Here is a 16866-nt window from a genome sequence, read left to right on the forward strand (position 1 = left end):
AGGAGAAGATTGCTACATTTATCTCCTGAGATTTGAGCACTAGACACCTGTACTTATTTGCCATTTGGAATCTCTACCTAGATGTTTCATACTTATCTCAAACTTAACAAGTCCAAAACACAACTCTTTATTTGCCACTCCCCCTAATTTTATTGAAAGCTTTCTCCTTTTTTATTATATACATTGAAGGCTGTAATTTTTCCTATAAATACTATAATAGCCAAATTCATAAATGTTAAGTAATGAGTACTTTTTATTCTAAATGTTTTCTGATTTCTTTCATGAATTCTTTCTGATCCATGAATTGTATAGAAGTCATTTTGAATATTTCAAATGTTGAGTCTTTTGGAGTTATATGTTTGTTACTCACTTCTAATTTTACTGCATTTTAATTAGAGAAGGTGGTCTGTATGATATCCAATCTTTATTCTTTGTTGAGATTTGCTCTGTGGCTTAGTACCTGGTAAATTTTTATAAACATGTGATGTCTACATAAGGAGAGAGAGAGAGAGAGAGAGAAAGACTGAGAGAGAGAATAGCTTTGTGGTGTAGATTGTGGGAGAGTCTCTAAAAAGCTTCTGTTTCTCCCAGGAGACTCAGGAATATCAGATATCAGAAGTAAAATCATTTTAGGTTAATTTCTTGCCTTTGGGGTTCTGGACACCAAACACTTAACACAGGACAGTTATTTTGATATCTCAAAAGAATTTTCTTGGTTGTTTACCCATTCAGAGCTCAGACTGAGTCTAGTAAGTCACATCACTGTCTCTCTGTGCTGTGGGTGGGTTTTTCCTACTCTCTCCTTTGACTCATCTTACAACACTTTGAGGGGCTTGACTTTATGAGAATATGCCAGCTGCAACTTCTCATGTCACACACCCCAGATACATTGTTTTCTCTTTGTTGGTGTGTCAAATCCTAAACTAGTAAGATTTTTAAATTAATTTTTAAAAATTTATTTAAAATGTTTTAACAAAAAGTGTACAGTGTGGTTATTTTGTATACATATACATTATGGAATGATTACCAAGATCAAGATAATTAACAGAGCCCTTAATTCACATAATTAACTCTGGTGTGCATGGTGAGAATGCATAAGACCCACTTGCAGCAACTTTCAAGTATACAATAATATCTATATTAACTATAGCCATATTATTAATTATAGTTGACTACTAACTATAATGCTCAGAACTTATTCTTCTTGTAACTGAAAATTTGTACCTTTTGATCTACATCACCCCATTTTCTCCTCCTTCCATCCATTGACGACCACCATTCTATTATTTGTTTCTATGAAATCAGCCTTGTTTGTTTATTTTCAGATCCTGCATTAAATGATTCCATGCAGTATTTATTTTTCTCCGACAGCTTGCATAGCACAATGTTTTCAACTTCCATCCATGTTGTTGCAAATGGCAGGATTTCCTTCTTTTTTACACACACACATTCACAATGGAATATTGTAATATTAATATAATATAATATGTATCAATATATATCTATAAATGTGTGTATATATAGCTATTTTCTTTTATCCATTCATCTTTCAAAGGACATTTAGGTTGTTTCCATATCTTGTCTACTGTTAATAATGCTGAAATGAACATGGTGTGCAAATATCTCTTTGAGATACTGATTTCAGTTCCTTCATATACATATCCTCAGGAGTAGGATTGCTGATCACATAGTAATAAAATTTTTAATTCTTTGAGGGACCACGATGTTGTTTTCCATAATGGCTGTAACAATTTACATTCCCACCAGCAGTGCAAAGGGTTCTCTTTTCTCCACATCCTCACCAGCATTTGTTACGTCGTCTTGTTAGTAATGACCATCCTAACATGTGTGAGGTGATACCCTCATTGTGATTTTGATTGACATTTTTCTGATGATCAGTGATGTTGAGCATCTTTCTAAATACTTTTTGGCCATTTGTATGTCTTCTTTGGGAGAAAAGTCTATTCAGGTCCCTTGTCCATTTTTAAATCACATTATTTGCCTTTTTGCTATTGAGTTGTGTAAGTTCTTTGTATAATTTGAATATTAACTCCTTATCAGATATATGATTCACAAATATTTTCTTCTGTTCTGTAGGTTACCTTTTCAATTTATTGATTGTTTTCTCTGCTATACAGAAACTCTTTAGTTTTATATAGTCCCACTTGTTTGTTTAAGCTTTTGAATGGCTGTACTTTGGATGTCTTATCCAAGAGATCATGGTAAGACCAATATTAAAGATCTTTTCCTCTATTTTCTTCTAGGAGTTTTATGGTTTCTGACCTTTCATTTTAAGTCCTTGATCCATTTCAAGTTATGTTTTGTGAGTGGTGTAAAATGGGCGTCCTGTTCCATTATTTTGCATGTGGATATCCAGTTTTCCCAGTATTACATTGAAAAGATTATCTTTTCCCCATTGTTTGTTCTTGGCACTCTTGTAAAAACCTAGGTGACCGTATCTGCATGGGTTTCATTCCAGTCACCTCTTTCTTGAGCTCTAAACTCCTGTTGAAATTGATATTCAGCATTTCCATCTGGATGTCCTTTAGGCATCTCAAATATGTCCAACTCTAAGTTCATTTCTTAACTCTCAATTCTTTTCCACTTTCTACCTTAATTATCAATATCTTTGTCAGATAAACAGGCATAAATTTTGGTCATTGAGGTTGAAAACTATCTTAGAATAAAAGATCTTGACAACATCAAAATGTTTTCTTATATATATCAGAATTGCAAACTGAATAATGAGCTTCTTATATACTTTTTTCTTAATAATATTTCCAGTGTCTGCATTTCTTGGGTTAAGTTCCTTTGTTCTATGTTTGTGAGAAGTAGCTGTTCAAAATTTGAAGGCAAAAGGTCAGAATTTAGTGGAATTACAAGCTTCATTTCTTTTATACTTTTTAAGAGGGGAGCTAAATAAGCTACGATGTATAAGACTTTTATAATGAGGATGTAAAATAACATTCTATCCTGGTAAAATAGCTGTAAGATGTTATAGATAATAGAAAATATGTTATTGTCCTTTAAAGGAACTTGTTTAGAAAGTGCTCTGAGCTGATCCCACATGGCCTATATTGTATCTATGCAGATTACTTGTTCCTCAAATAATCCATGAATTTGCACTCATTTGTATCTTTGTTAACAATTTCCCATAATTTCTTGCACATCAAAATTTTACTCTTCAAAACTCAGGTCAAATGACACCCCTACTCTGAAGCTTTGATCCTCTGAATTAGGATTAGTTACTCCTTCCTTTATGCTAACAAAACACTGATTGTTGGTTTTTTTTTAAGTACCTATTTTATTGTGGTTAAAAGCACTTACCATAAATTTACCCTCTTAACAATTTTAAGTGTACCTTACAGTATTGTTAACTATATGCATATTATTGTATAAAGATCTCTAGAACTTTTTCATCTTGCACAATTAAATTCCTATACTCGAACAACAATTCCCCATTTTCCCCTTCTCCCAGTCTCTGACAACCACTTTTCTACCTGCTGTTTGTATGAGTTTGATTACTTTAGATACCTCATATAAGTGGAATCATGCAATATTTATCTATATGTGATTTATTTATTTTACTTAGCATAATGTCCTCAAAGTTCATCCATCTTGTAGCATGTGACAGGATTTCCATATTTTTTAAGGCTGAATAATACACATTGTGTACTAAATTTTCTTCATCCATCCACTGTTGGGCATTTAGGTGGCTTCCACATGTTGATTATTGTGAATAATGCTGCAATGAACACAGACATGCAAATACCTCTGAGTTTTTGTTTACAATTCTTTTGGGTAAATATCCAGGAGTGGGGTTGCTGTATCATATTGTAGTTCTATTTTTAATTTTTTGAGGAACTTCCATATTGTTTTATCCATAGTTGCTGCACCATTTTACAATCTTACCAACAGTATATGGGGTTCCAATTTTTCTCATCCTTGCCAACACTTATTAATTTTTTTAGTGGTTACCTTAATATTAGAATGTGAGGTGATAGCTCACTGTGCCAAATCAGTGATTCTTGCTTCACTCTCTCTTACACTTTAGTCGTTTACACGTCTATTTTGTCACTAACCATAGAGTGAGCATTGCCTACTAATAGTAACCTCATAGTGCCTACTTCATATTAAGCACTCAATGCATGCTTACTTAATTCCTCTTAGGAGATGGATAATATTCTACATTTTATTGATTATATCTGTACCAGCATGTATAGAATGGATCTAACACCAGCCATCTCTACTTTTAAAAATATAACATGAACTGTGTTTCAATATTATTCCTTTTCCACGTAATTCATTGACTTGTTGATGGAGTTATTCTATTACTATTCCAAGATGAAGATTTTAAAAAATAAATAAACATGATTATACTGTGGTAAAAGTAATAACTTTATTTTAAGATAAAGCATTGCAGGCTATAAATTAATACCTAAGAGCTTACTTATATATAATGTGTTTCTATATATATGGTAATATACATAGGAGAAAGCATTTTGCATGTGATAAATTGTGCTTAATGGCTAATGACAACTCATAGTAAGTGAATGAACTTTTTGAAAGCAACTGGCGCTACACGATTTATTGAACACAGTAGGGTGAAAATCAGATTTTTTTTTTTACCTTTTCTCTTTTAGTGTTGTACTCTAAGGAGCTCAGCATTTCCTATTACTGCTTGCTAAAGTGCATCAATAAATCTCTACATTTTACTTGCAATGTTATTTTATCTTTCTCTTAGACATCTGTTCATACTTCATCCTTTTGAGAATTTTTAAAGGCTGTTTTCCCTCCTAAGATTACTTGCTACAGCTGATGACCGAGAAAGATATGTACAAAATAAAAAACAGGAGGACAGCAGGGCTATTATATATGGTCCAGTCACAATAGCTTCGATCAAAAGTGCTTATTCTGTTTTTTACCCCTTATGTCACCTGGTCCTTGGAATCTGACTTTTCGCAAACGAAGAAAGCAAGCTCAGTGGGATGGTTAAAAGGTTGTACTTAAATTTCTTAGAACTTGAATTGAACCATGTCTAGAGGGACAAGCTTGAGTACCAAGTGTTGGTACTAGTGGGAGAAATGCACAAAAATGCACACATTGCAAGACAGAATTTCATAACAAACAGGGTAACCACTCTAATCTGTGATTAAAACTCAATACTTACAAAAATGATTAGAAAAATAAAATCTCAACAGAGAAGGCCTTGAGAGATTGTAAGCTATTCTGACACATTTGTGTTGCCCTTTAGCAGTAGAATATGTCAGTAGCGGTGCTTCACATGATTGAGGGGGCTGGTTTATCCTGTACTGCTATTGCTCCCCCTATTCCTGAGTGTAGAGTCACCAGGTATGATGTCCCCAGGCCTGGCCAGTCTCTGTAAGCCGTGAGGTCACATTACCATCAATACCTGCATTCCCTGCTTGGTGGTGCTCACCTGCACAGCTGAGGGGCCTCAGCTTCTCCTGCTCCTATTCAAAATCTTTCCTGTCGATTTCTAGGCATCTCTGGGAGAGCGCTCATGAGATCTGAGGGATGAGGCCAGTAATCTTCTTTTGTCTCTGAGATCTGCTGCTTGTGAGTCACCGAGGCGAGCATCTCGCCACTGCCACTGGCTGGTGCTGTGCTGAGTGTTCAGTCCCTCCTGTTACCCTTTCCCCAAATGTTCCACATTTTATCACTTGGCTCCACTTAAGCTGTGTAAGTCACAAGTCTTTCTAAACTCAGCCCCTCCAGCCTCCACCTTCAGCCTTCAGCTATTCTCCAATCTCTACCTCCTACATCCCACCTCCTGCCTTTACACACACATATGCACATGCACACACACGTATGTGCCCCCACACACACCTCATGTCCTTCACACAGTTCAGGCACTCAAAAGCCAAGCCTCCCAAGCCAAAAAAATCCTTTTCTCCTTTCAACCAAGCAAATGGTTGGTAGGAAGAGGATGAGGGCATATTCCGTATATTTGCAGTCATTTGCTCAGGTTCCACCATGAATATCCAACCTGACATTCATGATGTAACAGGAAATCAGAGTAAAGGTGGCTGAGTAGGGAAAGGGGGGCATAAAGTAAGGAAATGGAAGAGAAGAGCTCAGTTGTTGCAGCTTCTTGGAAGATGAAAAGAAATGAAAGCAGCACACAGTGGTGTGAAGAGTAGAGACCACTGGGTTTCAGGTCCAGCTCTACCACTCACGTGACTTAGGACAAGTCACTAAAATTGTCTGCACCTAATTTTTGTCATCTCCAAATTGGGAGTAAGCACAGTATCTACCTCATAGGGTTATGGTGAGGATCAAATTAGTTAATATATGCAAAGTACTTGTTAAGTGCTATGTAAGTATTGGGTATTGTTAATTATTATTAGTATTTTTCATTAAGCCTATAAATTAATCTTGGCTTTGATATCTTTGTCAAAATCAGTAATTGAATTAATATACACATATCTGTCTGTTTTGAAGTCATAATCATGTCTCTGGATACAGAGACACTTGTGTTCAGCAGGCCATTAAAACAACACGCACTGCCTAAGATTAAGTCCTCAGCTCACCTCACTAATGCTGCTCTTGCGGTTTCTCTGAGCTCCTGGGCTCTAGGTAATTCCTGCCTTTTTGCTTTCCAAGTCTGCTACCTCTGCCTTCCTTGACCTTTCTAAGTCAGCCCTCTTGTCCCTCTGTCACCCTGAGTAACATCTGGACATTTTATTAGTTGGACGTGTGGTCTTGGCCTCTCTGAATCAGGGCCCTCCTGTTGTCAGTCGTACTTTGGCATGACGGGATCGGATGTTTGGAAACCAGAAGCAGATGGATTATGATGAACACGTTATATTGTGCCCTCACTCATCTTGGTAACAGGTGGCTGCTCAGCCAGCTGGGGTCTTTTTGAGGACACTCTCCCAGGCCTCCCTCTGACCGTATGCACTCCAGTCCAGATGGTGACATCGTTCCCCAGAGTCCCGAATCAACTTAACGGGAGATGGCAAAGCTAGCCTGATTTTTGCCAAGGGTCTAATATGGGCATAGAGTTTTTTTCTTTTACTTTCTAATTCAGGAAAAAGGAACAAGCCTTATGTGAAAGTCATGTTCACAATGTGGTTTCAAATTCTCTCACAGGAAGTCTAAATTTACGTCATTAAATTAGCATTCATAAATGTCAAGGCAAGAAAGCAAATTAGTTTTTATCATTGGGAAAGAATAAAGATGACTTCGGATAACCTAATGTATTAGGTTATTTACTTTGTCTATCTGGTTTCCCTTTGTAAAAATTCTTGCTGTATTAAAATACATAACAAACACATTTGTTAATGATATCTTGGGTACAGGTTCACCTTGGTAAGAGATGGAGGCAAGTTGCTTTCACCTAAGGTTAAAATTACTTGACACTATATTCTAGAACTAACCTACTTTCAAACAAATTATGGCTTGTAAGAACACATTTGCTTAAAGTGATCTCTGCTTATACAGTGTTTTCTGATGCATTTATGCAAGTGTTGATTAAATCCTTCATGTTGCTTGAATGCTTATTATGATCACTGAACTGTTGGCTAAGGAAATCAGGGAGAAATGTTCGAAGATCAAGGCATGGATATTTTTGCAGTTTAGTTTAAAAACAATAAAAATAATATGGCATTATTTAAGATTGGCTGAGAAATTGATAATAACTGCAAAGTAAATAGTTTATGGACTTTTCCCACTTAATTAAAAACTCTCAACTATTTAAAATTTTAATCTTGATATTTAAACATGAACCCTGGAGTATGTAGAACCACAAAGATTCTAAGTTCTAGAAGATAAATTTAAATATATATTTTGTGATAGAGTAGCATACCTATTTTATGGGTGTGCATACCATTAATCTACGAATTAAGTGCTTCAGTAACTTTCTTCTCAATAACATGGCTCCTGATTGAAACATGGTGCTGTTATGATGGTGAGCTCCATTGTTCCTTTGTCCATCATTGATGGTTGACATCCCTGCTGTTTTCCATTTCTAACCCTGGAAGTTATTTAGTGGAGAGAAAAGAAAAGTAAGAGAGGAAAAGCAATGAAGGACAGAAAAATCAGGAGAACAGCAATAATATGGCCTAAATAATTCTCAGTATTTTGAGAGATCATATTTTTAAAAAGGTAATAACAAGATTTTTATGCAAATATGAAATGAACATGTGTCAAAGATTTTGACTCATTAATCAATGAGGAAACCATTAAGATGTTACAATTGTTTAAAAGCAGGGTTTAACTTACTGAGATTTACATTTTCTATTGAACAAAATGTATTTGCATTGCATGAAGAGGAATCATTCACATAAATATGGACAAGACTTTCATTACTATCAGTTTTCTGAATAGGCTAGTCAAAGACAATCAAAGGGGTAGATAAGCGGGGCAGAACACTAATTTCCTTCTTACCTTCCTCTCTCTCTCTCTCTCTCTCTCTCTTTCTTATCATTTTGAAGTCATTCGTAATTTTTCCTGACATATGTATACATAATACTTATTATGAACTGAATTGTGTTCCCCCAAACTCATATGTGAAAGTCCTACCCCACCCCATGTGACTGTATTTTGAGATAAGGACTTTAAAGAGGCAATTAATGTTAAATGAGGTCATAAATGTAGGGCCTTATCCAATTTGACTAGTATCCTTGTCAGAAGCAGAAGAGACACCATATTTTCCTGCATACAAAGGAAGGCCATGTGAAGACACAGTGAGGTGACAATTTGTAAGTCAAAGAAAGAGACCTTAGGAAAAACTAAACCTGCCAACACCTTGCTCTTGAACTTCTGGCTTCTAGGACTGTGAGAAAACACATTTCTGTTGTTTAAGCCACCCAGTCTGCATTATTTTGTTATGGCAGCCATAGAAATCTAATATAATGCCTAAGTCACTCTGTAACGTAAGTAGGGCAAAAAATTTCCAGGTGAGTATTCCTTTATTCTAAAATTAATGACATTATGGAAATTTAGCAGCTGGCTGACCAGAGAGTTGATGCCTTTCCATTGGTGCCACATCTCTGCCCACCCCCACTCCTGTGGCATTTGTCCCTGCCCACTTAAAGGGGACTCTGAATGTCAGGAGAATACCATGGAAAAAGGGACCTTCCCTCTGCTGGCTGCTGACAGAGACAGCTTTGCCTCCAGCTAGCATCTGTCTCTCTTGCTCTCCTGCAAGCCCCCTCCTCACCTCCAAATTCCTCCTCCCTCTAAAAACATCCTTTCACCAGGGACTAGGCAGAGGGTAGGCATCAAGGTTTATGGGTTATATCACAATACTGAGTTGTCTTGGATTTAATTTAATCTGGTTTCTGTTAAAAAAAAAAGCAAACAATCTTGCTGGCTGCTATTCTACCCAGTGAATTTTAAAGGTCCCACTCAGAAACAGATCTGAAAGAAGCCATATCCACAGGCAACTTCCAGTCATAACTGTCTTGAAAACCACAAGTGGAAACTTTTGTTGTAATTTTTTTTATTATGGTATCATTAATATACAATCACATGAGCAGCATTGTGGTTACTAGATTCCCCCCATTATCAAGTCCCCCCCACATACCCCATTACAGTCACTGTTCATCATCATAGTAAGATGCTATACAGTCACTATTTGTCTTCTCTGTGCTATACTGCCTTCCCCGTGGCCCCCCTACATTATGTGTGCTAATCATAATGCCCCTTAATCCCCTTATTCTTCCCTTCCCACCCACCTTCCCCAGTCCCTTTTCCTTTAGTAACTGTTAGGCCATTCTTGGGTTCTGTGAGTCTGCTGCTGTTTTGTTCCTTCAGTTTTTGCTTTGTTCTTATACTCCACAGATGAGTGAAATCATTTGGTACTTGTCTTTCTCCACCTGGCTTATTTCACTGAGCATAATACCCTCTAGCTCCATCCATGTTGTTGCAAATGGTAGGATCTGTTTTTTTCTTATAGCTGAGTAATATTCCATTGTGTATATGTACCACATCTTCTTTATCCGTTCATCTACTGATGGACACTTAGGTTGCTTCCATATCTTGGCTATTGTAAATAGTGCTGTGATAAACATAGGGGTGTATATGTCTTTTTGAATCTGGGATCCTGCATTCTTAGGGTAAATTCCTAGGAATGGAATTTCTATGTCAAATGGTATTTCTATTTTTAGTTTTTTGAGGAACCTCCATACTGCTTTCCACAATAATTGAACTGATTTACATTCCCATAAGCAGTGTGGGAGGGTTCTCCTTTCTTTGCATCCTTGCCAGCATTTGTTGTTCCTAGTCTTTTTGATGTTGGTCATCCTAACTGGTGTGAGGTAACAGCTCATTGTGGTTTTAGTTTGTATTTCCCTGATGATTAGCAATGTGGAGCATGTTTTCATGTGTCTGTTGGCCATCCTTATTTCTTCTTTGGGAAAGTGTGTGTTCAGATCCTCTGCCCATTTTTTAATTGGGTTATTTGCTTTTTGTTTGTTGAGGCATGGGAGCTCTTTATATATTTTGGATGTTAACCTCTTATCAGACCTGTCATTTATGAATATATTCTCCCATACTGTAGGGCGCCTTTTTTTTCTACTGATGGTGTCCCTTGCTGTACAGAAGCTTTTTAGTTTGATATAGTCCCACTTGTTCACTTTTGCTTTTGTTTCCCTTGCCTGGGGAGATATGTTTATGAAAAAGTTCCTCTTTTGTTGCTATTTAAAAAAAAATTGAAGTATAACAATTGACATACAGTATCCTGTCAGGTCCAGGTGTATATCTTAGTGATTTGATACTTTTATACATCATGAAGCGATCCCCACGATGTGTAATTACCATGTCACCATGCAAAGTTATTACATATTATTGACTACCATCTCTAGGCTGTACATTATATCCCCATGACTTACTGATTTTATAACTGCAAGTTTGTACCTCTTAATCCCCTTCACCTGTTCATCTGCTGCCCCAACTCCTCCCTGCTTTGGTAACCAACAATTTGTTTCTTGTGTCTATAAGTCTGTTTCTGTTTTGTTTTGTTTGTTTGTCTGTTTTGTTTTTTAGATTCCACATGTAAGTGATATCACATGGTATTTGTCTTTCTCTGTCTGACTTATTTCACAAAGCATGATACCTGCTAGGTTCATCTTATTGTTATTCCCAAAGACTCCACATTTCTTTTGGTACCTGCCTGAAGGCATCTGCATCCTTAGGCCTTTGCCTCTAGACTCCTTTTTATTTTATCTTCAATGCCTTCCTTATAAAACAAGCATTTTGAAATCTTCTATGGAGATGTTTCTGAGCCTATAATGCTTTTTTCCCTGAATGTTTCCACTGATAGAAATTTCAGTAACACTTAAAAAATTGTCATAATGGGAATGCAGAGTAAGGAGATCAGTGGACCCTAAACAACAATTTAACTGGTGAAAATTATAAAAAACACCAGTCATTTAAAGTCTCTGGAAATTGTCTTGAGGGTATATAGCAAATGGAGAAACATGCCATCAAGAAAACCTACTAAATCTTGTAAGAACAGCTAGAGTCTGTGCCATTTTAGCCACAATCCATGCCATCACCAATCCCATGGTATGAAGACCTACCTGGCATGCTCCAATATGGGCAGGTGTGGCCAAGGAGATGGGAGCGCCCTTTTTCCCCAGCTCCTAGTCTGGGGCTACAGTTTCATCCCAGGAAGGGCAGTGTGCCAGCACTTATCATCCCTCCTTCTCCATGAGCCCTAGCTCTATTCCAGGTAGGTAATACCAGGAGAACCAGGTTGCCCTTACACCTTCACCCCTCATTCATAGGTTGGAAACTCTATCTCAGGTGTAGCAGACCTTGAGTTCTGGAGCCTCAATCATCCCCTCCTCAGCTCTCATATGTTAGAGGTTCCACAGTAGGTGTGACAAGCTGAGAAGATCAGAGGTTGCCACTCCCAGCTCCATTGCCCTGGGGTTCTGCCCAGGGAGAAAGGCATCCATAAGGATGACAAGCTCCACAGTACTGGTTGAGGGGACTTACTTTATATGTAACAGATGGAAAAATACATACCATGTAAACAGCAACCATTAGAGGGCTGAAATGGCTATGCTCATATTAGACAAAGTAGACTTTAAAACAAAAAATGTTATTAGAGATAAATAGGCACATTTTATAATGAGAAAAGGGTCAATCTACCAGGAAGATACAATAATTATAAGCATACTCATCAATCATTTGATAATATTAACTTAGTCAGTGATCATACAACAACAGTAGGCTATTTCTAAAAGATTCAGAGGTGTTGAGAGTAAACATTAATTCCAACAATTATTGAGTACTAATATGAGCCAGGAATTTTGACAGATTCTGGGGATCAAAAATATAGACAGCTAGTCTGGGAAAATCAATGGTATATAGGCGTTTTAAAAATACGAATTTACGAATGTAACATGATAAGGGTTTTTAGAGTATTTGAAGAAAGCATTTCAACACAAAGGACTAATTTTGCACAATAATAAAAGCAAAACTAAATTGCTCTACTAATAAATCCTACAAAATGCTTTTACACCATTATTTCATTTGCTCATCACAACTACTTGCTTTTATACAGCTGAGAAACTTGAAATTCAGAAAAGTCAAGTCTAAAAAATTGATATGTAAATATGTTTACAATTATCAAAGGAAAAAAGCTGCCTACAGAACTATGTGCATTATGTGACCCCATTAAAAATGAAATAAAATACACATACAGAGAAAAGGTTTTGGAAGTGTATAAATCAGGGTGCTAAAGTAGGTATTTTGGAATAAATAGAATTGTAGGTTTTTTTGTTTTATTCCTTTTTCTTGTATATATATTTCTGAATTTTCTCTAGTGAACATGTATTGCTTTGGGCATATTAAATTGGCAAAACAATGAAGCTGGACCCCTACCTCATACCATAAACAAAAAAACAACGCAAAATGGATCACAAACCTAAATGTAAGAGCTAAAACTATATAACTCTTAGAAGACGTAGGAGTAAATCTTTATGACCTTGTTGTTCATAAATGTTGGTGAAGATGTGGAGAAACTGATATTCTTATACATAGTTGGTGAATGTGAAATGGCATAGCTGCTTTAGAAAACAGTCAGATTCTTCAAAATATTAAACATGTTATACAATTCATCAGTTATACTCCTAGGCATATACCCATGAGAAATGAAAACACAAGGCCACACAAAAACTTGTACAGGTTTATAGTACTGTTATTTATAATAGCCCAGAGGTGTAAACAACCCACAAGTCCATTATCTGTTGAATGGATACATAAAATGTGGAATATCCATACAATGGAAAGTTATTTATTAATAAAAAGGATGCATGCCACAATATAAATGACCCTTGTAAAAATTATGCTAAGTGAAAGAAACCAATCACAAAGTATTACATATTATGTGATTCCATTTATATGAATTGTCCAGAATAGGCAAATCTATAGAGATAGCAAGTAGATTCTTGGTTGCCTCGAGATGGGGCTGAGAGGAGTAGGGGACATTGAGGCTGACTGTTATATCTATAGGGTTACTTTTAGGGGAGACAAAGATATTCTAAAATTAGATTGTGGGGATTATCACACAATCTTGTGAATATACTAAAAATCATTGAATTGTACAGTTGAAATGGGTGAATTATATGGTATGTGAGTTATATCTTAATAAAGCTGTTAATAATACCATATCTTTAGAGTACCTTACAGTTAGCAAAGACACTTTCCTAGACGTCTTTCACAATAACCTTTGCTGCTATTTCCCAATAATGGATATTATTTTTGAGGAGAGGGAACTGAGCTTCAGGGGGCAGTGACTTGCCCAAGGCCACTCTAGCAGGGCTGGGACATGAGTACTAGATCTGAATCTTAATCTCTTGCTGACTTTGCACTTTCCATGCTGCTGGTTCTACTGCCCCTGAAACTATCAAATTCCAGCATGGTCCTTACAATGTGATGTACCTGGATGGGCACAATTTTATAAAATCCAAAATAGAATTGTTTGACATTATTTGCATGAGACACCATAAAATTGAATTTGTTTAAACTTCTTCGAGCTGGAAAGGATTACATATGGGTTGAATGAAACAATTAATTTTATCATCACATAACCCACAGTACACACATCATCTAATTGTGAACTGAGGGGGAAAAAGTTTTATATTACTTAAATACTCTTTAAATCTCCTTTATTTCTGCGTGCATATTTATCATGCTAAAATTCCAAAATCAAAGACCATTTGAAAAGTGAATGAAAACAATAATAGCTCTTTTAATCCCTGGTCACTCATATATAACCAGACTTTTACATTTTAGATAAGTTGAAACTTTGTACATTTCATCACTGCAGATCAATAACAAATAAATAACTTTGATAATTTTAATGTATTCTGCAGGAAAGTGCCTGAGAAATGGTGAAGGGTTAATACACTTAAATAATCTGACTAATATTCTTTGGAAAGGGCATACAGTTCTCCTGATTTCTGCTGTAGCTCTCTTTATAGAGCACTGAATTCTGAATACGAAAACATAACACTTCCTGCAACATAAAATAAAACCATTAGTTCTCTCTGACCCTATTTCAGGATAATTTGACTAGAAATTAGTAACTGTCAACTGGGGATACTTTGCTGGCATGAAGGCAAAAGGCTGTGTGATTCCTTCTTCAGGTTACTCTCATTGCTTACCATATTTGCATTAGAAGATGCAGTTACTGACTGGAGTGGGGAAAAGGATTTTAATTTGCAAAACAATTATTGCTTTTTCTGAGGTCATGAATTTGTTTTTTTTCTAGATGTTTTAAAGTGCTGCCTCACTCCACTGCCGAGTAACAAACAAAGCTAATGAATGCTAGGGTTTCAGTGACTTTGTAATACAGTGTTCAGTGTTTTATATTTCAGCCAGGTTTTTATAAAACTGTTGAAGCAAAATTATTCCATGCCTGGAATATAAAACAAACAAACAAACAAACACATCAGTGACACATGATGTCAGCCTAATGCAAAATGCACTGGCGCTTTCTTGAAGGATGAAACAAATAGACCCTCTCAGACAAAATGGATTGTGACAGGGATAGTATTTAGCTATACTGTTTCTCTTCTCAGATAATCTCTCTTTGTCCTACTGCGGGTCAGAGAAACTCACTGTGTTTCTCTTTCTTCATCCACATCGTCCTGTGCTGCTGATTCACAGCAGCAGAAGCCCTGAATCTCTGAGAGCCCTGCAGACGTGCTTAGAGAGGAAGAGTTGTATCTCTTCTCTCTCTAGTCCCACCCAGCACTCAGGGGTTGAGGGCCTTCCTCATGCTAGCTGCTTCCCATAGGTGACTTTGTTATGGAAAATACTGGAAAACCTGGACAGGATCACTGACAGAAGAACCAAGTGGCACTCGGAGGTCTGGGAGGGTTGAGGTTTATTTTACACCGGCAGGCTCAGAGGCAGGTAATCTCCCAAAGTCTGAGCCCTGAGCACAAGCAAGGGGAGCAATTTATATTATTTTGATATGTGGCATTTTGGCATGTGCAGGGCAAAAGAGGAGCCCAGAGGAGGGGAGAAGGGAGCTGGGAGCGCTTTGCCAACTGGAGGAAAAAGTGATTTGCTGACCTTGATGGCTGTGTTGAATATTTTCCTTATCAACTTCACTTAACAGCCGACACTTTGAGGGACAATTTTCATCTTTATATGAGAAAAATGAGGCTCATGGAGGTCTGCAAACTGCCAGAGGTCGCAGAGCTAGTAATGGGAAGCGTAAGGGTTGGAGCTGGCTCTGGTCCCCAAATCCATTGTGTACTTTTCTGCCGCCCTATTCGCCAGATCTCTGTGCACTTCCAGCTGCCCTTACCAAACGGTCATAGCAATAGGACAGTCCGGGGTCCATGGCTTAGTTCTCAGGGCCCGTGAGGATTTAGATATGTTTAGGTTCACGAGGAAGCTTTGTTTTGTGTCTTCAGCAGGAGTTTAAAAGGACAGGTGGAAATGTGCATGTGGCACAGTAGGGTCCTGGAACTCATCTGGAGGACAGCAGGGACACCTGAATTCCCTGGGGGCCTCAGAAATGGCTGGAGACTGGCAATATGGAAGCTGAGCCGCTACCCTGGAACACAGGCGATGATTGTGACTGAGCTTGTATTTCGATTACACTTTAGCTAGAAGAAGACATTTGGATGGGCTACAGATTTGGGTGGGAACAGGTATGGGCATTGTAGCAGGGCGTATCTGGGTTTGTATCTCATCTCTGCTGTTATTATCAAATGAAATTAGGCAAGTTAGTCACTATGGGTCTCTTTCATCAGTTGTAAAATGTGACTTGCAAAACTTATCTTTCTGAATTGTCATGGGAATTAAATTAGACTACATAAAGGACTGGATAGTAGGCCCTCAACAAATATCAGTAGTCTGCATACTTCCAAGAAATGCAGTGAATAGGAAAAGCCCAGGAAAGATTGGGTAGATTTTGTACTTGATTCTATGAGAATTCTAGGCTGGCAGCCTGGGACCTTGTGTTGCTACCAAGGCATGCCAGTTCTGGAGTGTTTTATAATTTACCAAGCATTTTCAACTGTTAAATCATTTGATTCTTATAAAATCCTCATGGTAGGGACATGACTGACAATTTATGTATCTACTATTTAAACTCTAGTTAATACAGATGAGGGGACTGATGCTCAGAGAGGTCATGTAAGTTGAGTAAAGTCCTAGACTTGTCAGGTAGAGAAGCCAGGATAAAAGACAAGCCTTCTGTCTTCATCAGTGTCTTTGTTATAGATTGGGCTCTCCTGAGAAGTGGGAACGTGGTTGTGCTGCACGGGTTAGGGCCCTCAGATCAGCTGGAACCCACAATTCCTACTTCTTTCATTTCCATGTAAGACATATGTCTGAAATAGAAAAGCACACTTCTAATGGATAATA

Source organism: Manis pentadactyla, chromosome 10 (assembly GCF_030020395.1).
Source record: "Manis pentadactyla isolate mManPen7 chromosome 10, mManPen7.hap1, whole genome shotgun sequence".
Taxonomy (NCBI): Eukaryota; Metazoa; Chordata; class Mammalia; order Pholidota; family Manidae; genus Manis; species Manis pentadactyla.